At 43.9% G+C, this 26,314-nt stretch overlaps 6 non-coding genes across 6 annotated transcripts; 2 read left to right on the top strand and 4 right to left on the bottom strand.

Annotated features, from left to right (window-relative positions):
- The first annotated feature begins 860 nt into the window (after positions 1–860).
- On the top strand, positions 861–943 carry trnal-aag (transfer RNA leucine (anticodon AAG)). The gene has a single exon. It is a non-coding gene; the product is annotated as a tRNA-Leu (tRNA).
- Positions 944–3,018: 2,075 nt separating this feature from the next.
- trnar-ucu (transfer RNA arginine (anticodon UCU)) lies at positions 3,019–3,109 on the bottom strand. Its single transcript is given in 2 exon segments — positions 3,019–3,054; positions 3,073–3,109. It is a non-coding gene; the product is annotated as a tRNA-Arg (tRNA).
- Positions 3,110–9,525: 6,416 nt separating this feature from the next.
- trnai-aau (transfer RNA isoleucine (anticodon AAU)) lies at positions 9,526–9,599 on the bottom strand. The gene has a single exon. It is a non-coding gene; the product is annotated as a tRNA-Ile (tRNA).
- Positions 9,600–15,165: 5,566 nt separating this feature from the next.
- Positions 15,166–15,240, top strand: trnat-agu (transfer RNA threonine (anticodon AGU)). Its single transcript has one exon. It is a non-coding gene; the product is annotated as a tRNA-Thr (tRNA).
- Positions 15,241–18,357: 3,117 nt separating this feature from the next.
- trnas-aga (transfer RNA serine (anticodon AGA)) lies at positions 18,358–18,439 on the bottom strand. Its single transcript has one exon. It is a non-coding gene; the product is annotated as a tRNA-Ser (tRNA).
- Positions 18,440–20,121: 1,682 nt separating this feature from the next.
- On the bottom strand, positions 20,122–20,203 carry trnan-guu (transfer RNA asparagine (anticodon GUU)). The gene has a single exon. It is a non-coding gene; the product is annotated as a tRNA-Asn (tRNA).
- Positions 20,204–26,314: the final 6,111 nt, after the last annotated feature.

Here is a 26,314-nt window from a genome sequence, read left to right as displayed (position 1 = left end):
TGTAAATGTCATCTGTCTTGAGCAGAAGTTTTTTTTTTGTGTGAAATGTTCTCTGTTGTTCTGTGAAGATGTTTTCAGTGGAAAAGAATCAATGGAAATTTGAAGGCCGCCATTTCTGAGGCTTGCTTTCAATTCCAGCATTGTTTGGGCCGAATGGCCTCCTCCTGTTTCTGTTTTCTATCCATGTGTCTATGTGTTAAATCGGTGAATTTGAATTTCACCAGCTGCCGTGGTGGGATTTACTCCGTGTCCCCAAAGATTAGCGCGGGCCTCTGGATTACCAGCCCAGTGACATCACCTTTCATCCCTGTAAACAAAAACAGTTCATTCAGCTCAGCATTAAACCTCTTCCTGAGGAGATTAGAATTCCTGCCACAGAATTTCAATTAGCCGATTGATACAAAGCATTTTGTTCTAGTTTGGAATGTTAACAATTTATCCAGATCAAACATATCTTGTGGAATATCTGATCTAAAAACACTAAGACGAGTGAGAATTAAATGAATAAAGTTACAAGGAATTTAATTCTGAAAAAGCTGTTTGGAACTAACGGTGGATATCACTTAAGAGGCGATAGCTTAGTTTTCAGGAGATTCCACCAGATTTCAATAGACATTTATAAATTTATAAGGGACCGGACTCGAACCTAATTTGGATGAAGAATATGGAATGGTGCTGGACTATTCACCCCTCAAACCTGTGGAACTCTGAGTCTTACCTTCACCTTGGTCCGTGAACCTCGAAATAAGTGATCAGTTCACCCTCAATCAGTCAATGCGGAGACAGAGTTTGAAATGGAATAACAAGGAAGATGGAACTCTAATCGATTTGTGCAGAGGTTTTACACTTTGCTACAGGTAGTCAGGATGGCCGAGCGGTCTAAGGCGCTGCGTTAAGGCCGCAGTCTCCTCTGGACACGTGGGTTCAAATCCCACTCCTAGCATTGATTATATTTTCCTTCGCGCGGCTCCATCCAAACGCAAGAAATCTCTCACCTGGCACCACAAGGGCAGCAGATGCAGAGAAACAACGACCGAGACACTCCGAGACACACATCATCCTGACTTGGAAACATATTCCCGTTCCGATGGTTCACAATCCTGGACATTCCTCCCGAATGGCAGTGTGTGTGTGCACAGACACCACATGAACTGCACTGGCTCCAGAATGAATTCATCGCCAATTACTCAAAGATAATTAATTTGGAGAATTCAGGCTTCCCGGGTCAGTGACACACACTTCCCGGATGAACGAATTATTTAAAAAAATCTCGCGCCACAGAAGGGACACGCCTGCCTTCAGAGCAGAAAACTGTGTGTATGAATCACACCCTGAACACAGCTACTTCTATACCAGATTTGAGTCTGAAAACAGTAAATGGAACCAACTCACAATAAACCGCTCAGTGTTTAACGGAAGAGTTTCACTGAGTGATGCGGGTGATTCCCTCTGATGTTTTTGTTCAATATCGGGGGAAAGGGGGATTTGAAATCGGTGCAGTCATAGCCCACTGTAGGATCCAATTATTTTTCTTTCATGAATTTATCCGGGATCCCACAGCATCTGTGGAGAGAGAAACAGCCGTTCCAGTGTAAGGTCTGCATCTGAAATGTGAACTATCTCTATTTTCACAGATACGTTCCAGTACTGGTCGTAACCCTTTTTTCACAAACACTACCAGATCTGGAACGTATTTCCAGCATTCCGCTGTACCAAAGTTAGCAATGTCAGGCTCTGGGGCTAATCTGGTTTAAGTGCCTGCGTAACAGCAGGCATATCCTTGTTTCCAATCAGTGTGCACCTACACTGTTAGTATCACTTATTTCCACAAATACACAATATCCGGAACGACTTTCCAGCATTCGACCTTACAGAAAGTCTGTGTGGTTTAGTTGTTGAAATCGCCTTTCTGGTAAACAGGTGATGTGGGGTTTGAATCTCAGTCCATCCTGGATTCCTTTCACGGGATCTTTGCAATTGTGCAAGTCACAATGTCCCTTCCTTGCTAGTCAATATTATCTATCCCTTCACAGTTGATCATCTACAAAGATGAAACAAAAATACATTTCGAGACTCCCCACGAATGTTCCGACTGTTTATTTACACGATCGAGGTATTTTCATCATTTTGCATTGAGGAAAACATTTAATTTGCAACAAACCCAACGGTGTAAGTTCTACAAACACAGTTTTTTTTCCCCCTCAGGGAATTTCTAACACTGTCAAATGACCTTAGAATCATACAATGCGGACAGTGCTGAAGGAGACCATTCTGCCCATCGAGTCTGTAGCGACTCTCCGACAGAGAATCGCACATAGACCCTATGCCCGCTAATCTACCTGTACAAACACCTTGGGGACCGAGGGGCAATCGAGCATGGCCAATCCGCCCAAACTGCTCATCTTTGTGGGAGGAAACCGGAACACCTGGTTTCCTGGGATAACTTGCCTGGGTGAATGCAAACTGAACAGCTCTACAAACATTTCCCACCATCCAGGAGAAAGCATCCCACTTCATTCTCTTCTCATGCATAAAAGTTCACTCTCTCCACTACAGACACACAATGGCAGCAGTGTGCACCATCTACAGGATGCACTGCAGCAACTCAGCAAGACTCCTTTTCCAGCACCTTCCAAACCCACGGCCACTACAGCCTAGAAGGACAAGCGCAGCAGATACATCAGGATAACACCACCACGCTGCAGGGCACTGATAGTTATTTATTGATTTTTAGTTATTTATAAGTTGTTGTTGTTGCGTGTGAGTTTTTAATCTTCTTTATCTTCCAAAAGAAGCAGAAGAATTATTGAAAAATATGTTCCTACTTCCAACGCAATCAGCGAACGCAATATCAAACGTTAAGAAAGCCACTGGCGTTTGTGTTTTCTTCTGTGGTTTCCCTGAGAACCGAGTAAACAAACACAGAGTGGAAAGATGGCAGAGCAGGAAATATCTGTGTCAAAGCTGAATCGCGTCAATGAAGCAGCAAACCGTTTGCTACTAATCTGATCCAAAACACAACTCTGATGGGATTTGAACCCACAACCTTTGAATGGTTAACTTGCTTGTAATTAGAAGTCCAACGCGCTATCCATTGCGCCACAGAGTCACATATCCAATGCTTCCTTTACAGGGACTTATATGGATTCTTGACAATGTAACAGCTGCTGGTAAGTTCAACAATCTTGTATTTAAAACGTCGGGAACTTCATTGATTGCAAACCATGTTGGACATCTGATGCCTGTTAAAACAGCGTTGGAATTGCAGACCTTTATGTCCTTTTTATAGGAAATCTGTCCAGAATGATCCTCCCTCTCTCCTCCTCCTCATTCTCTTGCACACCTTATAGTCTAATCTGGCAGGCTTCATAGTCGGAGATACATTCTACTCCCTCTGTCACAGGGCGGATCAGTTGCAGTAAAACCCCTGAACAGAACACAACACAAAGCTGGAAGCTGGAAATCTGAAACAAAAACAGGAAATGCTCAGCAGGAGAGGCAACACTTTGATGAATGGAGATTTGTGTAAAACCAGCTCCTGAAGCACAGCACAGCTGCAAAGTTTAGTTTCCTTTAAATTTAAATTAAAATTAAATATTAAAAATTAAAATTAAAAAAATTAAAAATAAATTAAAATTAAAATTAAAATTAAACTAAATAGGGATTGGAATGCCCTGCCTGCTGCAGTTGTAGATGCGCCTAGTTTGGGGGCATTTAAGAGATCCGTGGATTGGTTTATGGATGGAAAGTGATTGGTTTAGGTTAGAAGGTCATTGCTTTTTAATTGCTCGGCGTAACATTGTGGGCCGAAGGGCCTGTTCTGCGCTGTAATGTTCTATGTTCTGTGTTCCATATATCCACAATGGATGCTCCATTCTGTGATTTTGAACAATTCAAATTGAGAATGTGCATTGTTATTCTAGTCGCCACAGCCTGAAAATCACTTCAGGCATTGGTGTCTCCCTTGGATTTTAAATTTGTAAATCCATTCTCTATCTTTTTGAAGCGAATATTGAAACATTATCCATCACCCGCTCAGTTCTTTTTGAACGAGAAGGAGAAATGAGGATATATTTGGATAACTTTCTTTGACGAAATTTGTACAGAAGCATAAAGGCGAGAATCACACACAGCGCTTCACTAAACTCACCCGCTAAACATTGAAAGGTGGCAGTTATTCATCAAGGGATGGAAATCCATTTATTCGTTTATTCTTTGTGGACAGTAGGAAAGTTGGAACAGTATGCAATCTGGACAATATAACTGAGCAGAGTGTGACACAATGGGGACTGGGTAAGATGAGCCGACCATGGGCAGTGAACAAAGTGGAGGTGCAATGTTGTCAGACGGAGCAGGGAGTCGTTGCAGAGTGAAGGTACATCGGAACGTGGGAGTGTTAAATGTTTAATGATCACTGTACAAGTAGACGGTGAAATAAAGACCTCAGGCTGGATATTCAATGTGTTCTGAGATGGGTGAATAGACTGTGGCATCTTGGCATGGTGCAATAGGGAAGAGGAACACTAAAGGTATACACTTTAATTTATATCATCTCTCCTAGAGCTTCGGACCGAAATACAACACTTCACACTTTCTTACATTAATTAAATTGCATCTTTCGCATGTCTGCCCATTCCACCAGCCGGTCTGTATCTTCTTGAAGATGGTCAATATCCTTCTCACTAAAGTTTCTCACTATTTTCAAGTTTTGTACTGCTGGTAAATTTTGAGATTGAAACCTGTACACCCAGGTATCGATCAGTAATATACGTGGAGAAAAGCACGTTTCTCTCTATATACCATCCCTATCAGAAATAGGTAAATTTTTGTGTAATATATGCTTTAATATGTTTGTACCAATAATTAAACTATTGCATAGTGAAATTCTGACTATTCTAAACAACAATGATTCAACATGCCACTTGGTTCAAAAGGAAATACATACCGGTACTAACACCCTTACTTAAAAAGCACAGCCTTGCTGATTTATTTGTATTTATATGATGAATAAACTCAGCACAACATGGGCAGGCGGGCCGAATGGAGTACTTCTACTCTTATTCCCTATCTTCGTGTGTCTGTATCCTGGTTGTTAATTTCCCCTCAACTGGAATGCTGAAACACACGGTTCACTGGGAATACCAGAATAAAACTAAAATATGAGAGAAAAATCAAACTGTGGGATTCTCAGCTCTGTCAGACTATCTGGTCTTCAGACAAGATGACAACTGACGGCATTCAGCCAGTTTCCTGAATCCACAGCACGCGGTTATTTATGCGATGTATCCGATCCCAGAGACCCACAACACGGTTAAATGACCTTAAATCGAGTGATTGTTTTTTTTGTCCCGTGTTCTGCAGTAATATATTCTCTACAATGACTTCTCGGGAACACGAAACTGCTCCTGATTTCACTCATTCTCAGAATGTACTCTGGAGAAAAATGAAAGCAAACCTAGGGCTCGTCCGGGATTTCAACCCGGGACCTCTCGCATTTTTATGTCGTGACCCTAAGCGAGAATCATACCCCTAGACCAACGATCCAACTGCCAACCGCTGTGCGATGGAAGCATCTTTTCAATGTCTCCTTTAGCTTTTTAACCATCTTTTCGGAACAACATTGTAAAATCAGGAATGTTCCCGAACAATGTTCCATTTCACTGTCTGTTCTGGTGAAGATCAGAAGCAGTGATATCAGTTTTCACCACTCGCCAAGTCGAACTGTGGTTGTAACTCGCCAGTCGCGTCGGTAATCTCATTCTGACAGCCGGATTTGATTTGATTTGATTTATTTTTGTCACATGAAATAGTACACAGTGAAAGGTATGGTTTCTTGCAGACAAAGCATACCGCACATAGAGAAGGAAGGGAAAAAGTGCTGGATGTAATACCACCTCATCTTTCCTCAAATAAGGGGACCAAAACTGGACACAATATTCCAGTTGTGACTTCATCAACACAATTGAAACAATATTTCTCGACTTTCTTACTCCAGTTTTTTTGCAATATATGCTTACATTCAAATTGCCTTTTTAAAATTAGACATTTTACCCGCATACTGACTTTCTGTGATTCTGGACAGAGACAGCCAGATCCCTCTGCCCAGACAGATTTTGAAACTGCTTTCCAGAAGGATAATAATTTGCCTTTCGCATTTATCCACATTGAACTCCATCTGCCAAAAACTATCCAATTCTCCGAGTATATCGAGATCCATTTGTAATATTTTTACATCCTCTTCACCGCCTGCTTTCCCACAAATTGTGCATTATTCGCAAATTTTGTCCTGTTACACTCGACAAAAGAAAAACAACGTATTTCTTGACAAGATAAAAGTAAAATCCTGCCGATGCTGGAATCTGAAACAACAAATGAAAATGCTGGAAAAAATCAACAGGTCTGACCTCATCTGTGGAGAGAGGCCGGCTGAGATTGTCCAGCATGTTCAGACTTCAACACACCCCGTCTTTCCTCCAAAATTAAAAAAAAGAACATGCGGTTTGATATGAACGGCAAACGCATCTTTCTGTCTCCACCTGATTTGAGTTTTTTTCTTCACGCATCCATCCCATTCTCTTTCCTGCTAATCCAAAAGTCTTAATGAGTTAGTTAAAGCCGCTGTTTGCTGCATTGAATGGTTCTCCGTATTGGGGAAAATAACTGATCTCGTCAGAACTGAGTTGTCGCTCCGGAAGTGTAAGTGACAAGTGTGCAATGCGTATGGTCACTTCACCTGTCAGCTCCTCGTTAGTATAGTGGTTAGTATCCCCGCCTGTCACGCGGGAGACCGGGGTTCAATTCCCCACCGGGGAGTTTATCGCAATTTTACTACTTCAAATTGTACTTGTGTTGTTCTCAAACTTTCAAAATAGAAACGAAAAAGACTGTCATGAAATGAAACTTCCAAAATTTAAATCTTTACATTTGTACCGACACTTTTTGTGACCCGAGATCAACGTTCGTTCAATTCATCAGCATTTTGGCTCACCTTTGATTTGGCGATGTCACGTCGTCAACACGTGGAATATTTCCCTGATATTAGCACAATGTCAATAAATGCTGTGATTTCATGTTTTTCAGTTCTATTTTTGGATGATCCACTGATTCCCAAATCCCTGAAAATAGAAAGGAAACCTCCAATGTTTTTCAACATTGGAAATCCCTTTGAGTCTGTGAGTTGTGAAGATTCATGCAGCGTGAGGAATGGAATATTAATGCATGATTGTAAGAGCAGAAAGGTTCAGTTCGAGCTGGACAAAATTTTGCTGAGGCCACCGCTGGAGGACAGTGTGCAGTTCCGGTCAAATCACTACAGTAAGGATTTCATTCCGTTGGAGAGTGTGCAGTTTCCATTTACCAGGGACCAGATCGTTGCCTGGGATGGAGAATTTGAGCGATGAAGAGAGTCCATGTAGACAACATAAGAACATAAGGACATAAGAAATAGGAGCAGGAGTAGGCCATCTAGCCCTTCGAGCCTGCCCCGCCATTCAATACGATCATGGCTGATCTGTCGTGGCTCAGTTCCACTTTCCCGCCCTCTCCCCATAACCCTTAATCCCCTCTCTTATCAAGAACCCATCAACCCGCTTCTTAAAAATATTTAGCGAGGCAGCCTCCACCACTTCAACGGGCAGAGAATTCCAGAGATTCAACATTCACTGTCCTATTCTCATCAACCACATTTGTCTCTTCCTTGAAACACTCCGTCATGTTCGTGAGACACGGCCTCCCCTTTACAAAACCATATTGTTTCTCACTAATATGTCCACTCATTTCCAAGTGGGAAAAGATCCTATCTCGAAGAATCCTCTCCAATAATTCCCCGGCCATTGATGTAAGGCTCACCGGCCTGTAATTACCTGGATTGTTGCTGTTATCCTTCATCAACAAAGGAACAACACAGGCGATTCACCAATCATCTGGGACCTCCTCTGTCGCCAGTCAGAATACAAAGATTTCTCTCAGGCTGCAAACATTTTCCTCCTTGTCTCTCTCAGTATTTGGGGTATACCCCATCAGACCTATCTTGTCGACCTTAATATTTCTCAAAGGCACCAATACCTTCTCCGTTTTGATCTCAACATGACTCAAACCACCTGCACATCCTTCCCCAGACTCATCGTCATACACGTCGTTTTCGCTCAACATGACGCAAAGTGCTCATTTAATACTTCACCCATTTACTCTAGCTCCACGCATAGATTCTCTCCCTTGCCCTTGAGTGGGCCGACCCTCTCCCTGGCTACCCTCTTGCTCGTTATGTATGTATAAACAGCCTTGGGATTTTCCTTAATCCTGCTGGCCAGTGTTTTTTTGTGACCACTTAGTCTATTGTTTCATTATATTTTTCATCTTCCTCATCAGGTTAAGGAGCGGCGCTCCAAAAGCTCGTCTTACCAAATAAATCTGTTGGACTTTAACCTGGTGTCCTGCTGCTACTTAATGTGCCCACCCCAGTCCAACGTCAGCAACTCCACGTCTGTCTGTGAGAGAATGGAATTAATACTGTATCTGTCATCCATGATCTGCATACAGATTTGCTCCTCTATCTCTTTCTCACCACACTTCCCTTTTTCCTTCTCTACCACTTCTGTTCACATTGTATTGAATAGTAATTGCCTGGCGTTCTATGTGACTGATGGAGTCACTCTGTCCGTGGTATTGTTGGGGACTCAGTGTGTATTTGCCAGTTAGTGGGAGCTGAGAGTGACTGCGGGGTTCATTCCCTCCCTGCGATGCTCTGTCATTTTGGCATTAATATTGTAACTGTCCTTCTCGGCCTCTATATGAGGGGACTGGGTTTACTTTTACCTATCAGTCTCTGCAACTGCCTGTGGGATTCATCCTCTGATTGTCAGTCTCTGGCTATGTAAATCAATGTGTACTCTTTAAATATCAGAGAAGAGAGAAAATTACAGCATAGGAGCTGCCCTTCAGCCCTCTGAGCCTCCGCCGACCATGCTGCCCATGTGAACTAAAACCTCCTTTCAGTTTGTGGCACTGAGCCTGCTTTCTGCTCAATGGGCCGAGTGTTGGCGAGTGGAATTAGTTGGGCAGGCCAGGGCATTTCATACATCACTGTAGATTCGATGGACCAAAGGGCCTCTTCTACACTATCCTATTCTCTGATACATGGCCTTACAACCCAAGCTTGGAAAATGATGTATTCGTAGATAATGTATTTTGGGTGGATGTCAGTATAAACTGCAGAAATTTGGGTCATGTCTTAAAACTCACAGTTTGTTTTCCCCGCATAGAATTGTTGATATTTCAAACACTTTGTCTGAATTTGTTCTGAATGCTGAAAATGTAGTGACTTTTGGAACACTTCATAGAATCAGAGAAACCCGACAGTGAATAAAGAGGCCATTTGGCCCATCGAGTCCGCACTGACCACAATTCCACCCAAGCCCTACCCCTACATCCCTACGTATTTGCCCCTCATCCCACGACATTCAGAGGCAATTTCAGCATGGACTCCCGTGCCGCCCAATACCGTTCAGTTTGAGGGAAAAGGAAAACTGGCCCGTACGGGGATCGAACCCGCGACCTTGGCGTTATTAGTACCACGCTCTAACCAACTGAGCTAACTGGCCACATGCGAGTAGACGGCCACGGACGTTTATCAGGGCAGCACGGTAGCATAATGGTTAGCACTGCTGCTGCACAGCTTCAGGGACCTGGGTTCCATCAGAGGAGTTTGCACATTCTCCACGTGTCTGCGTGGGTTTCGTCCGGATTCTCCGGTTTCCTCCAACAGTCCAAAGATGTGTGGGTTAGGTTGATTGGCTGTGCTAAAATTTCCCCTTAGTGTCCTGAGATGCGAAGACTAGAGGGATTAGCCGGTAAAAAAAATGTAGGGATATGGGGGTAGGGCCTGGATAGGATTGTGGTCGGTGCAGACTGGATGGGCTGAAGGGCCTCTTTCTGCACTGTAGGGTTATAGAAAAACACTTATCAGAAACATAGTGTGATTTCTATATGTGTGTTGCCTGATGTTGTTGTTGCTGTTCTTGTTTTTTTCTCATATTGTGACTGTGTTTTCACTGACTGGCAATGAAGACAAATAAATAAATGACTCATGATCGAATTGAATGGTAGAACAGAGTCAACGTGCCATGTGCAATATCTGTTCTTAATTGCTGTGTTCTGGTAACTGGAAAAGACGGATCGATGGATATTGAGGGAAATAAGGGTAGAAATTGCAGTGGCAATGGAGGCAATTTCTAACCCAGCTCGTTATATGGGTGGTGCCAAATGAGTGGAGAATTGCAAAGGGTAAAGACACCTCTTCAGAAATGTCTGTAAGAATCAGTCCAATCCGTTTAATATCAGTTTAATTGTTGGGCCGAAGGGCCTGTTTCCTGTGCTGTGTTGTTCTTTGTTGTTCAATGTGTAATATTCTCCAAATAATTACCCGAGGGGAAAAAAATAACACCCACCTGTGCTAATGCACAATAATTAAGGAAAGCCCCTCAGTAATCCCATAGTTAATGAACTTGATCGAGATCTTCATGACGGTAATGGAAAAGGCAAGTATTCAAATCCCAGTTCTGAAAGTGTTTGGGGGAGGCAGTGGCAGTGGACAAGTAATGCAGAGATCCTGGGTAATACTCTGGTGAAGCTGGGTTCAAAACCCAAAAGGGCAAATGGTGAAATTTTAATTCAAGACAAACCCTGAATTAATTGTCCATTTTTATAAAACCTCATGCAGTTTACTAATGTCCTTCAGGGAACAAAATCTGCAGGAGGAGTGTATTTGAATCAGCAAGTCGAGAGGTAACAAAAACATGGATGAGGGTTTCAGGTACAGTTGAGATCAGGTATTATCAACAATGTGTGCAGTCAGACAGCTGGAAACAGGTGGCCTTGGTGCAGAAACAGATGTGTGGTCAGAATCTCATTTCCAGGTGTAATGATGTGCCAAGGTTACGTGAGTTTGTTTCGGCCTCGACAGTGACCAGGGAGAGTGATGGAGTCATTGACTGGGAATGGAATTTGTGGTGGGACCTTTGGCCTTCCAGATGTTTAATGGGGAATTATCTGCTTATCGAGTACAAGCTGCTGGATAAGCAATCTAATAATTTAATAAGAGGGATTGGTTCTGAGAGCTGATGGTGAGCTGGATCTGGGTATTATCAGCTTACGTGTGAAAACTAACACTGTTCTTCAGATTATGACACCGAGAGGTGAGGTCTAGAAATAGGAGGGAGCCAAGGTTAGATCCTTCAAAGATTCGGGAAGTAACAACACAGGAGGGAGAAGAGAAACCATTGCGGGTGATATTGTGCCACTGACCAGAAATGTAAGAATGGAACGAGGCGAGCGCAGTCTTCCCCAGCTGGACAACCAGAGAATATAGAACATTACAGCGCAGTACAGACCCTTCGGCCCTCGATGTTGTGCCGACCGGTGGAACGAATCTCATGACCCTCCAACCTAAACTATTCCATTATTATGCATATGCCTATCCAACTGACCATTTGAACGCCCTTAAAGCTGAAGAGTCCACAACTGCTGCAGGCAGGGCATTCCATGCCCTTACTACCCTCTGAGCAATGAACCTACCTCTGACATCTGTCCTATAATTATCACCCCTCAATTTAAAGCTATGTCCCCTTGTGTTACCCATCACCATCCGAGGTAAAAGGCTCTCACTGTCCACCCTATCCAATCCTCTGATCATCTTGTATGCCTCAATCAGGTCACCTCTTAACCTTCTTCCCTCTAGCGAAAACAACCTCAAGTCCCTCAGCCTTTCCGCATAAGACCTTCCCACCATACCAGGCAACATCCTGGTAAACTTCCTCTGCACCTTTTCCAATGCTTCCACATCTTTCTTATAATGCGGCGACCAGAACTGTACGCAATACTCCTCGTGCGGCCGCACCAGAGTTTTGTACAGTTGCAACATGACCTCACGGCTCCGAAATTCAATCCCTCTACCAATAAAAGCTAACACACCGTACGCCTTCTTAACAACCATGTCAACCTGGATGCCAACATTCAGGGATCTATGCACATGTACACCGAGATCTCTCTGCTTGTCGACACTTCCATTAGCCCTATATTCTGTACTCCTGTTACTCTTACCAACGTGAATCACCTCACACGTTTCCGCATTGGTCTTCTATACTTTGCTCAATCTGTTCTTCACAACAATCCTTGAACTGATGTGATGGGAATTTCTTTCGCTGAGAGAAGCGACAATCCCAACATTGAACAGCCTGTTGAATATTCAGGGTCTAAGACAAAGAGGATCGCATTTCCCCCTGAATCTGCTGTGTTTTTCTTCAATGTTCCTTTCAAATGACAGCCTGAAAGGATAGCTAGTTAATAGAAGTTTATTCGCTGAAGGATTAGCGCACCGACAGCTCGTTGGTCTAGTGGTATGATTCTCGCTTGGGGGGGGGGGGGGGGGGGGGGGGGGGGGGGGGGGGGGGGGGGGGGGTTGCCTTGTATAGAATTGCGAGAGGTCCCGGGTTCAAATCCCGGACGAGCCCTCACGAGCCAGTTTTGGTTCCAAATGTTGGTTGTTTATTTGGGAAAAAAAACACCTTGCGTTTTAGATGGCGGTATATACATGTCTCCAGATCAGGTTTGAAATCCAGCAACACATCCCGACAATTTTCTCAATGCTGCAAATCAAAAGTTTTCAAGAATGTTCACCCACGGAACCAGACTGTAAACTTATCCCAATGAATCAATCAGGGCTGTCCATTGCTTGTCGCGTCAGGGATTCTTGCATCGTGTGTTCAGTTGTATTTTGGTCAGAAAGAAATTGAGGTCTGACAATGCTGTGGGCGGGGTGGGGGGGGGAGGAGGTGCGGGGGCGGGGGAGGAGGTGCGGGGGCGGGGGGGGGAGGTGGGCGGGAGGGGGAGGGGGTCACAGTTTGGTTTTGAATTGATTATATTTTCACTATGTCTCGGGCGTTCCACTGAGCAGGAAGTGAATCTTTGTGAAACTGTTCGGTATTCCACTCTAGAGGTAATTAACTCAATGAAGAGGAGGTATGGAGAGGCTACCCGTGTTTGATTCCACGCTAGGACTGGGTGCCATGCATCTAAGGATACTGAAAGACATGATCAGTGTAATTGCGAAGAGACTGGAAATAACTTTCCAACTTCCGATTTATTAAGGTAACAATGTTTTTTGAACTGTCTTGGGTATTTTGAAATTGTAACCGAGAGTGTTGATAAAGATAATACTGTTCATGCGGTTTACATAAACTTCCAAAAGCACGGAAATTTTTAATCAGGCAGATTAAAGTAAATGCATCAAAATGTGAATTGATTCGTTTTGAAGGACGAACCCAGGTTCAAAACATAAACTACATGGTACAGTTCTAAAGAGGCAAATATGTACATATATCTTCCAAGTTGACAGGGATGATCATAGAGGTTTACAGCATGAAAAAAGGCCCTTCAGCCCAACTTGTCCTTTTTTACCCACTAAGCTAGTCCCAATTTCCCGCGTTTGGCCCATATCCCTCGATAGTCATCTTACACATGTAACTGTCCCAACGCTTTTAAAAAATAAAGTTATGCTCACTTTTACAACTACCTCTGGCAGCTTGTTCGAGACAATCACCATTCGGAAAAAATAAAAATTCCCCTCTGCACCCTTTTGTACCTCTCCACTCTCAGCTTAAACGTATGCCCGCCAGTTTCAGACTCCCCTACAATTTCGAGAAGATATGGACTATCTCGCTGATCAATGATCCTTATTATTTTGTAGACCTCAAGAAGATCACCCCTAACTCCAGAGAAAAAAGTCCTTGCCTATCCTGTCTCTTCTTGTAACTCAAACCATCAAGTCTTGGTAGCATTCTAGTCAATCTTTTCTGAGCTGTTTGTAGTTTAATAATATCCTTCCTATAATAGGGTCACCAGAACGGTGAGGGGAGTGATCATAATAAATCAGACTGTGCCCTGCTTTTTCTTTATCAATTGGGTACTGAGTACAAAAGAACAGAGGCTATGTTAAACCTGCTCTCCCTTCCCGACTCGCCCCTCACCTGACTTCCGCTACGGAAATAAAAAGTACTCACAAAAATCCCGCGAACCGGAAATGCAGTCAAAAGCTTTCAAAGTAAAATCAAACACTCACCACAGCCAGCAGGTACACTGCTCCGGAGAACAAGAAATGCTGGAAATATTCAGCAGCTCCGAAAGCAGCTGTGGAGAGATATTCCTGTCGCCAGGATGTAACTCTCCAATTGGATACTTCACATTGCTCAGATCTGACACTCTCAACACCTTCCTGTAAGGAACAGGAAGGGCGGGAATTGGGTCTCTGTTGATTTGAGCAAACAGAGCAATGCAGCAATGAGAAGCTCCTCACCCCCCGGCGGCTTGGGGAAGGATGGGACTCAGATACAGGCCTCTGGCTGGGGTTCAAAAATGGGGAAAAACGCATCGAGTTTGAAATGTAAATGCCACAAAAATGGAATTCAATTCGATTTCTGCACAGATTTTGCACTTTGGGTCAAGTAGGCAGGATCACTGATCTGCCTGAGGTGCTCTGTTTCGGTCACAGTCTTCTCTAGAGCCCTCGGTTCAAATCCCAATTCTGATGCTGATTTTTTTTTTCCTTCGCGAGGAACCATCCAAACCCAGGAAATCTCTCAGCACAAGGGCAGCAGATGCAGAGGAACAATGACCACCTGTAAGTTCCACTCCGAGACACACATCATCCGGACTTGGAAACATATCACCGTTCCCATGGCGGGCTCACAATCCCGGAACTCCCTCCCTAACAGCAGCCTATGTGTACATACATCACATGGACTGCAGTGTCTCCAGAATGAATTCATCGCCAATTACCCAAAGACAATTAATTTGGACAATAAATGCTTCCCGGGCCAGTGACACACATACCCCGTATGAATAAAGTATTTTCTCTTTTAAATCACTTCGTCCGACAGAAGGAGCACAGCTGCCTTCAGAGCAGAAAACTGTGTGTGTGATTCACATCTCTATTTTTACACCAAATGTGTGTCTGAAAACAGTAAGTGGACCCAGCTCACGTTAAACCGTTCAATATTTAGTCGGATAGTTCACAGGTACGTTCCAATTCTGGCAGTTTCTCCTTTTTCACAAATGCCACCAGATCTGGAACATATTTCCAGCATTCCGCTGAGCCCACCCACAGCAGTGACAGGCTCTGTGGCTTAGTTGGTTAAAGCGCCTGCCTAGTAAGCAGGAGATCCTGGGTTCACAATCCCAGCGGAGCCTTGGTTCTTTTCCAATGATGTCTGCGATTGTGCCAGTCACCTAATCCATTTTTGCCTTTCCCTTCACAGTGGATAATCTCCAAAGATGGAAACATTTCGAGACTCCCCACAAATATCTCGACTATTTGTTGAGAAAACCCAGGTATTTTCATCATCTTGCAGTTAAAAAAAAATTACCTGTAATAAACCCAATGCTGTAAGTTCATCAAACACAGATTTCCATTATTTTCTCAGGGAATTCCGAACACAGTCAAATGGCTTAAATCGTTCCATGTGTCCAAGCAGTCTCTCAAAAAAAAACCAAACAAAGAACAAAATCAGCCCGGGAAACAGGCCTTTCGGCCCAACGAGCCCGCGCCGCCATCTCAACACCATCAGTCCACCTCTCTACCCATGACCCCTATCTAATGACTTATGGCCATCCAGATATCCAGATCCCACTACCATCTGTGCGAAAAACCGCCCTCTAATATCTGTGTTGTACCGCTCCCCGCTCACCTTAAGTCCATGGCCCCTGGTCCTACGTGTCTCTATTATAGGAAATAGCTTACCTCTGTTTACTCTGTCTATACCCTTCATAATCTTATATACCACTATTAGATCCCCCCTCAGTCGGCGTCTTTCAAGGGAAAAGAGCCCCAATTTCTTCAATCTTTCCTCATACCCCAGTCCTTTCATACCAGGCAACATCCTGGTAAACCTCCTCTGCACTCTCTCCAGAGTCTCCACGTCCTTCCGGTAGTAAGGCGACCAGAACTGTACGCAGTACTCCAAATGCGGCCGAACCAACTCTCGTGCTGCTATTGTGTGTTTTTCTCTGTCTATTGTAATCTCGGTGTGATGCAGTGATATCTCCTCACACTGATGTTCCGATTAAACGATACAGGAGTGAAAATCTGCCTGACTACATTCATTGGGAGCAGGCAAATCCCTTGCCATAGCAGACTGGCGCAGCAGAAGCGTGCTAGGCCCATAACCCAGAAATCGATGGATCGAAAGCGTTTTCTGCTACTCCTGTTCACGGTGATGATAAAACAACTAAACGGTAACTGTGAAGCAGTTGTGACTTTTACCTGGAGTACACAAACTGTTATTTGGCTTCCCTTTCCCCCCAAAAACTGTTCTAGGACCCTTGCTGTTTGTCATTTTCATAAATGACATGGATGAGGAAGTGGAGGGATGCGTTGGTAAGTTCGCCGACGATACGAAGGTTGGTGGTGTTGTGGATAGTCTGGCGGGATGTCAGAAGTTGCAGCGGGACATAGGATGCAAGACTGGGCGGAGAAGTGGCAGACGGACTTCAACGCGGATAAATATGTAGTGGTCCATTTTGGCAAGACCAATGGGATGAAGGAGTACAATATCAAGGGTAGGAGTCTTAGCTGTGTTGAAGAGCAGAAGTATCTTGTGGTCCGGGTCCATAGGACTCTTTAATCGGCCTGGCAGGTGGAGGATGTGGTCAAGTAGGCGTGTGGTGTACTGGCCTTCATCAATCGAGGGATTGAGTTTAGGAGTTGGGAGATAATGCTGCAACTTGACAGACCCCACTTGGAGTACTGGGCGCAGTTCTGGTCGCCTCACTACAGGAAGGATGTGGAAGCTATTGAGAGGGTGCAGAGGAGATTTACAAGGATGTTGCCTGGATTGGGAGGCATGCCTTATGAAGATAGGTTGAGGGAGCTAGGTCTCTTCTCCCTGGAGAGACGAAGGTTGAGAGGCGACCTGATAGAGGTTTATAAAATGCTGAGAGGAATAGATAGGGTGGATTCTCGGGGGCTATTTCCCAGGGCTGAAATGGTCGCTACGAGCGGACACAGGTTTAAGGTGCTGGGAAGCAGGTACAGAGGAGATGCTAGGGGAAAGTTTTTCACTCAGAGGGTGGAGAGTGAGTGGAATCGGCTGCCGTCGGTGGTGGCAGAGGCGAACTCACTGGGGTCCTTTAAAATACTTCTGGATGAGTATACGGGATCGAATGGGATTGAAAGTTACAGATAGTTCTATGGCTTGGTAGATGTAGGTGTGATTTGCGCAACTTCTGGGCCGATGGGCCTGTTTGTGCTGCAGTGTTCTATGTTCTATGTATAAAACCTCGATCTGTACTAAATGGATTTTATATGCAACCAGAGCCTTACACAAGAAGAGGGAACATCTTAACACAACATGCAACAATTTACAGACAAAAAAAATCCTCACGGAGAATCTCTTTTACACAACAGGGAACAAGTTTGCAACAGAAAGGGACATATTAACAGAACAGATCTGTGTCTCACTGCTCTAACTCACTCTATCCCTCCAACCCCTCTCTTCAACTCTATATGAAGGTGGGATCTTTTTGTTTAGTGACTGAGTGCACACAATCTGTATCTACATCTGATCAAATAGAATTCAGCTTGTGAACAATATCACCATTTCAACCAGCTCTGGGTTAACCCAGGCACAGCTCTGATTGGCTGCAGCCCCCTGAATCTGGGGAACAGACACTGTGAGCATCTCCGGCCTCAGAGGCTTTCACAGTTACTGAGCTGGGAAACTCCAACTCATCCCCGAGAATCCACAGCACAGAGCGAGAGGAGAGGAAAACCTGTCCTGGGAGCTGTCAATCTGAGACACAGTTTGACCTGTCAATGTGCAGATGTGAAGCTGCTCCTTCCATTCCCAATCTGCTATAACCAGGAGTTCCTAACGCCCAATAATGACCAGCTTGCAGCAATGTGTTTGAATGAACACGATGTCATATCATCCAAGCAGCATTTTGAAAAGATCATTCAATGTATTCTGATGAAATATATTTCTTATGTTCTGTGTGTCATTCCATAAGAATCTTCCTCTGAAATGAGACCTTGTTTTGTCCTTGCGCTCCTGATGCTGTTGTCTTTCAATCTGCTCACTTTCTGATTTCCCTCATGGAACCAGAGAAAGGGAACAGCACTGAATCATTCGGCTTATCTTGTCCATGCCAGCCCGAGGGCACCCAGGTGTCCTCTTCAAGCTCACCTTCCTGCACTCGGCCCGGAGCCATGGAGCTGAAAGCATGATGGTGATCCACATATTTGGCACCAAAATACCAGAAGGAGTTCCGGCTCTGGGGCTGCCGGAAGCAAACACTTTCAGTGATAATCGCTGCGAGCAGGACTCGAACCTGCGCGGGGAAACCCCATTGGACTTCTAATCCAACGCCTTAACCACTCGGCCATCACAGCTTCACGGGCGGTTCCGCTAATATAATCACCTCAGCTACTGAGGTTCATACTAACTTCATCAGGCACCGTTATTGTACAAAGCTCAGTGTGTGAGCTGAAATTTGTTCCTTTACTTTTGTATCTTTGTCTCTGACGGAGAACTCACTTACCAGGTCAGAGACTTGTTTTTGTATCTCAGTAATTTTTCATTACAAACAAATTAGTTCCGAATAAAAAGAAAAAGACAAATCTCTATTGTATTTCATTATCGTAAAATGTTGCGCTCGCCCTGGTTTTGTCCACTTGGTTGAAAACACAGGAGGAAGTGGATAAAGTTGTAAATAAATTATCAATGCGATGGTCGGGAATCGAACCCGGGTCAATTTCTTGGAAGGCAGCTATGCTCACCACTATACCACCATCGCTCACAACACTACAGCTACCCTTATTTTAAGAACAAAGAACAGAAACAGCCCCGGAAACAGGCCCTTCGGCCCAACGAGCCCGCGCCGCCATTTTAATACTACCAGTTCCCCCTCCACCCATGACCCCTATCTATTGTTTTTATGGCCATCCACATTGAGGGAAACTAACTTAGGGATAATTTATTACCTCCAATCAGCCTAACAGCACATCTTTGGGGTGTGGGAGGAAACCGGAGCACCCGGAGAAAACCCACTCAAGCACGGGGAGAATGTGCAAACTCCCACAGACACCGGCCCAAATCCATGTGTCTGCACAGCAATCAGTGATAGTCACTGAGCTGTCGTCTTGCCCAGTATCTGGTCCAGTTTAAGCACACACTAACGACATGAAGCACTAGGCCAATCTCGAACAACCAAGAGCAGCCCCAGTACGACCCATCGCGTGTATGCCCCTCGTTGGACACAAGGCGGACCGACTTAAACCTGTGAATGAAAAGAGAAAAAACATTATTATCATCCCATATCCTTTTCCATTACCTGGGTCGTCCCAATGCTAATGAACCTTATTTAAAACAATTTCCTATATCCTCCCATCTCCAACCCACTCATGTCCCTGTCTCAGTTACTCTGAAACAACTCCAGCGCGCCTGCCTCTGTTTTTTGTTCACTCCGTTTAAAGTCCAAGAGGCCGCGATCAGGTTCTAAATAAATTATCAATGCAATAGCCGGGAATCGAGCCGGAGTCAACAGTTTAGAAGGCAAGTAAACTCACCACAATACCACCATCGCCCGCTCTAAGTAATCGTTATTTGCATTGGTTTTAATTACGGAACTTCCGTCGGTCCTGCACCGACAACAATCCCACCCAGCCTGTATCCTCATAACCCCACATATTTACCGTGCTAATCCCCCTGACACTGAGGGACTATTTAGCATGGCCAATCCCGCTAATACGGCGCTAATTTTCATGGCTGAGCTGCCGATTCTGGAAAGACAAAATCTGCCATTCGGGCCGCAAATGAAGCTGGAGTCTGCTTTGGATCTTCTGAAACCACATGTTTACCTGGTGGCAAACTCCTGTCCAAAACTGGGGTCCTGACTTGAATCGATCGTCAGCTCCAGTTTCTCATGGGATTAGAAATATGGGAATGTGGAATTGTTCTGGAACATTCACCCCTCAAGCCTGTGTGTCCAAACTTCATCTTGGTTCCGTGAGCCTCAAAACACTGAGCGAATCATCAGTTCCCCGGTAATAAGGAGACAGAACAAATACACCACCGACGAGGATGGGATTCGAACCCACGCGTGCAGAGCACAATGGATTAACAGTCCATCGCCTTAACCACTCGGCCACCTCGTCATGCAGCAGGTGCTTCCCCAAACCACCTCTTGTGTTTTAACATCCGTAACAAAGAACACATTTCTCCCGCAGGATAACGCTGCCTTTCTGCTTTCTCTTGATTCGTTGTTACTTTTCCATTTGATGTAAATCCAGAGAAAGTAAAGAGAGAGACAGTTCACCTCTCTGCTCCCGGTTCGGTTTTGAATTCTCCGAACATGACCCTGATGTAAAACACAGCAAGTGCTGTGAGTTTGTGGAGCAACAGGAGAGAGTCTGACCTCCCAGTGGAGGGCTGTGTGTCCGAATCACGGAGCTTTTCTGTGTCGCTCTTTGGATTTTGGTTGTTTGCGATTGTTCCTGAAATGACAAATTCCAAATCTGGGATAGAAATGAAATTTTAGGGATGACCCGATTCTCATGCTTAGTTATTTTTAATAAACTTCTCTATTTGAACAATGTGTGAGGGATATGATTTGTCTAGTGTCGGTAAAGTTAAAGCAAGGTTCACATTCCCAGTTGTTTCTGGGAGCCATCAATGGGGAGAGCTGACTGGCTGTGATTTAACCGGAGGATTCACACCTCAGGAGAGGAGCAAGACTGTGAAAAACACAGCTCACAGTTAAACAATTTAGTCAAGTCAAGTTCTGAAGGAGCAAGATTTTATTTGTCGTTCTTGCAAGACCGGGTGTCTAGTCAAAATAGGCACACCTTACATAGATTTGCAGCACATTTTGTACTGTTTTTCAAACATTGTGATGGCTTGTATTGTGTTATTCCCCCTTATTTGGCTGTTAACCTTGTTAACTTTAAACACTGTAAATGGCTTGTATTGTGTCATTCCTTCAATTAACACTCTCTCAACTCCCATTTTGCGCTTAATCTCATCACTGCGGTTATCTGTTTCGTGTAACCTAGTTAACTGTCTGTCATGTGCCTCCCCCTTTCTGTATGCTGCTGAACTCGTCCATCACTGCTGATTGTACTGTTAGCTCTTGCAGCCTTAAAAATTACACTACTTCTCACAATCCCCCCTTTTCTTTTTACTGTCTGTAATTTTTCACTAGCATCCCTTTTTCCAGGTTTAGTCCAGATATGCGCGAGTAGGTTGTTCCAGTTTGGCTAACATACTATTCACTTGCTCGTCCCAATCTTATATAATTTATCCAATCTACGTTCTTATTTATTGTTACCCACCAAAACAAGGATTCAAACCCAGCTGTAATCTGATTTCGAGCTTTAAATTCATCTGGAACTCCCCGAGGCACTCCTATGGGATCTAGATATATCTTTTCATCAAAAGAAATTCCTATCACTGATCTCTTGTTTTTTCCTGATCCTTTTGATTTTTCAAATGCCAGGGTAAATGGTATAGCCAATTGGACAATTGCACATGTACCTTTCCACTGAGGGGGTAGAGTTGGCCTCAGTACCCTTCCTCCACAATACCACCATATATCTGCTCTGGGGATTTTCAATGATGAATAGTTCCCTCCAATTCCGTTCTCTGTAATGCTCCTGACCTCTGAGCATGATTCTAACTCCCCCATATTATGAGTTAACTCTGCCCTTTGTCGGTTCACACATGAAGTGTGATTCACAACGGCAGTGAGAAACTGAGGGGGAGTTTTTAAGTTCTTTGCTTCCACAGGAGGGAACATCAGGGATAGGGATGTGCAGTTCGGGTTGCCCCATGCTTCCTTTTCTTGATACAGGGCTAACATGCACTCCATACCTCTTCTGTCGCGTTTCCATCCCAGAGGGAAGGGTACTATTTGGGCCACTGGCTTCCCAGACGCACAGGCATAGCAATTGCTTTTATTTAAGCTTTTTACAGTGTATTTGACCCATTCTACCCAGGCATTAGTCTCCTCATACCCAGCCTCTATTTCAAGGATTTGTTTTAGGTTGTTTACTTCGACCACTCTTACTGCCCTTGGGTCGTTTTGGGGAACCTTATCATTCTAGTCAGGTGTTTTCAAATTTTTATCTACATAGATTCGGAAACAACATTTCAATTTGCTATCTTTTCCTCCCTCCTTTACCCTAATTCCAAATACTGCCTGGTGCAATTGTTGGTCCCTGGTCCAGTTACCTGTAAAGAAGGGCCCACCAGCTATGGAGTACCGGGAGAGGTTCTTAGGATCTAAGACTGGACCGCTTATTTTTTTTTTCAGTCCATTTGGTCCCAAAAAGATTGTATTCCTTATCTAGGCATTCTGATCTTGGCTGCATATGTTTCTGATGAAGGGATATTATGGAAGGGAGTTTACCCCAAGGATACTTTCCGTCGGCATAAAATTGTAAGGATTCTACCGAATATTTTCGCTGGCTCACCAGATCCCCACATATTACCAAAGAACACAGGTCTGTCTCTACTACCTGTGTTGTAGTGAGATCCAGAACCGTAACTGAGCTCATAGTGTTTCCCTTGTCCTCTTCTAACTTATCTGAATTATATCCCATACTTGTAAGTACTCTCTTGGACAAGAGGAAGGAAAGCATTATCCAGGTTACCCCTTCCATTCTATCCCTTTCTCGTTACCTTTTAGGAGAGAACTTAATTCAAAACAGTTCCTTTCCCGCGCTCACGCCGCAACTAAAAATTGATTATTTAGAGTCTTTTAAATTTCAGCTTCAAAGGTTCTTCAGTCAGTTTGACCATCCACGTGTTGGAATTATCTGGAGGTTTTACCAGTCCCTTGATTATAGTATGATGTGTCCACCCCTTTTCAGCAGTCCTGATTACTGTCTCAGTTGTTAGGAGTGCTTGATATGGTTCCTCCCATTCCGGTTGCAGCTTAGTTTCTTTCCATGACTTTACCAGGACCCAATCTCCTGGTTGAATTGTATGTACCGTGAAGTCGAGGGCTGGAGTCTGCGACAATAATCCTTGTTTCCTAAGGGAAGATATCGAGGAGGACAGGCCCAGTATATATTTCTTTACAAATTGATCATTCATTTCAGGAACCGGTAACTCCCCGACTGCCCCCATATAAGGTAGTCCAAATAGCATTTCATAGGGGGATAAACCCAAATCCTTTCGAGGAGCTGTACAAATACGCAAAAGTGCTTTTGGTAAGCACTTAGTCCAAGGGAGTTTCGTTTCTATTATCAGCTTAGATCCTCTGTCCACTTTAAAACATTAGGTTCTTCTTCTAACAGTTTCAAATATAGTTGTTTAGTTTTCTGTGCGTACCCTTTGATCCACAATCTACAGTATCCTACTAATCCCAAGAACCTCCTAAGTTCCTTTTTAGTCCATAGTATATTTAGATCTAGGATTCCTTGTATTCTTTCTGGATCTATTCTTCTCCTTCCCTCACTGATTAGGTGTCCAAGGTATTTAACTTCCTTCTCTACGTACTGCAGCTTTTTCTTTGACACCCTGAATCCCTGTTGTCCCAGATAATTCAATAAGCTATTTGTGGCTTCTATTACCTTTTCCTTTCCTCCTCCTGTTACTAGTAGGTCATCTACATATTGTAGTAACGTGATTTCATCAGGCTTTTTAAATCTTTCTAACACCTGCTCTAAGACTTGACCGAAAAGATTTGGGGACTCTGTGAACCCCTGTGGGAGCACTGTCCACCTGAACTGCTGTTTCCGTCCTGTGATAGGATTTTCCCACACAAAAGCAAATAAGTCTCGACTTTCTTCCACCAATGGGCATGTCCAAAATGCATCTTTTAGGTCCACTACACTGAACCATCCGTGATCAGGAGGAATCTTGCTTAATAAAATATAAGGATTAGGGACAACGGGGTGTCGCATCGTCACTATCTGGTTCAGGGCCCTTAAGTCCTGTACCAGGCGGTACGTTCCCTCAGGCTTCTTTACAGGCAATATAGGGGTATTATAAGGGGACATGCAGGGTTCTAACAGTCCATCTCTAACCAATCCTTCAATTACTGGCTGTAATCCTTTTTTTCCTTGCAAAGGTATAGGGTATTGCTTAACATACACCGTCTCTCCTTTTTTTAAATTTATTTGCAGAGGAGGAACGTCTAATCCCCCTCGGTTTCCTTCCCCTGCCCAGACTATCGGGTCTATTTGCTGTTCCTGTCCGTCTGTTAATACTGCCATGGTTACTGTTAATTGGTTCTTTTCTACTCCAATTGCCAAACCCAATTTAATTATTAAGTCTCTGCCTAATAAATTACTGCCAACTTCTGGTATGTATAAGAGTTGACCCTCTATCCGCTCAGTCTGGTATTTAAGCATAATCGGTTCAAACATGGGGACTGTAAAACCTCCCCCTTTTACCCCGATACCATTAATTTCTTATCGATTAACTTTATTCCTCTCGGTATAAAATTCAGAGAGGATCTAGTGGCCCCCGTATCCACCAGAAACACCGCATCATCTTGTTGGGGACCCACCTGCAGATTTATCAAGGATTCCCGGTGGATCCCCGGGGGTAGGAACCCCTGACCTCCCTAGTCTTCATCCATACTCATGAGAGGGACTACCCTCTCTTTTTGTAATTCAGGGCACTGTCTTCTAAAATGTCCAACCATTCCACAGTGATAACACCCCTTTTGTTGGGTTCTTTATGTTACCCCACCTTTTAGTGCCCCACCTTTTCTACTTCCTCGTTCCTTCCTTTCAACATACTGATACCCTCGTGTCTTTCCCTCAGTTATTGGTTCCACCCTCTTCCTCACAATCTCATCTACGGCCGCTACCATTATCTTTGCCTTCTGTTTCTCTGTCTCATCTCAGTCAGCTCCTCTTTTTTTTTTCTTTTCTATAAAGATTGGATTCAATCCACGGGGCATTAGGGAAATAAGGGCCTGCATCCTAATTGGTTGTGGGTTTAGGGTTGCTTCTTTTGCTATTTCATTGGCTAGCCTGTCCACGGGCATCTCCTTGATCCTTTGGAATATTAAATGTCCCAAATATAACACCTGTGCTCATCGTCTACTATAAAGAAAAACTTATCCTGTGAGTTCAAGTTCAAAGCTATATCTAATACTATAAATACTTCCTGGGACAATGATAATACCAAAATTTGGCCTTTGAACTCCAGGGCTGGAGTTTTCCCAGTGACACTAGGATCTGATGTCTTTCCCTGGTGTGAAGTATTTAAATTGGTCAATGGATTATTCACTGTTCCTCTCCTCGTTACCGGAGCAAGGTTAAAGACCTTCTCCTCAGTATTAAAGTCACCCCCAGGCGCTGTGAGTTTCATGGTCATACTGCCGGGGGAAGGGAGGTGATGTGCCTCTGCAGTAGTCTTCTAACACTTGGTTTTGTTTCTCCAGTTCCCTTACTCTGAATTCTAATTCCTTAATCTTTTTTATCCCCACTCCACTTCTTAGTGGAAGTGACTACTTGTTCAATTAGTCCAGCTAACTGATGTATTAACAATACTGCTATTTTCTTTGTTTGGTTTCTCTTTTCTAACTCTCTAATCTGTGATTCTGACGTTTTAATTTTCTCCTTGTCGTCAGCCCAATATTTTTTTACCCAAGACTGAGATGTGTTCAATTAATCTGGTTTAAACCTGTTCAATTAATTCAAACTAAGAGAATTCCAATTTTCTTAGTTCTGTCCTTTTTTTTTTCATTTCCATTGTTGATCTAGTGGGTGAAATGGATCCCACCCCTAGGTCGCTCTTATCACAGTCCGGTGATACCTATCAGGGGTGATCAGTCCCCTCCGTACCACCGCTTACACTCGTGAGCTTACACCTTTAAGCTCACACTATTAAGCCGGCTTTCTTTCTTACTCACGTCTGAACATCACATCCCAGGCATCCTTCTCTAGCCTTTACACCCACTTCAAACTCCTGAGCTTTGCGTAGGGGGCTACCCCTCTTAACAACTGGTCTAGGGCTAGGTGTAAAGACAGATGCCTCCTTGTCTGTACGTGCTCAGCTCAGACCTCTCACACACACTCACACTTTTTCATCACAGATGAGCACCTACTGTACTTTGATTCACTCCCTTAAATTTGGTAATCTGTTCCGGAGCTCCAGTTGTGGCCATTCAACCGGACCCGTAAACAGATCCCAGGTTTCAGCACCAATCCTTGTAGGTAAAGATACCTCTGAGACTAATTGTGGGTCAAAGTACAGCAGTTTAATTAACTAAAGCCTGATTCAGAAAATCCAAAATAAGATTTATT

The sequence above is a fragment of the Carcharhinus amblyrhynchos genome, unplaced genomic scaffold (genome assembly GCF_965287045.1).
Source record: "Carcharhinus amblyrhynchos unplaced genomic scaffold, sCarAmb.v2.hapA scaffold_42, whole genome shotgun sequence".
NCBI lineage: Eukaryota > Metazoa > Chordata > Chondrichthyes > Carcharhiniformes > Carcharhinidae > Carcharhinus > Carcharhinus amblyrhynchos.
Note: the sequence above shows the minus strand (reverse complement) of the source record. Positions and strands in the feature narration are given on the sequence as shown.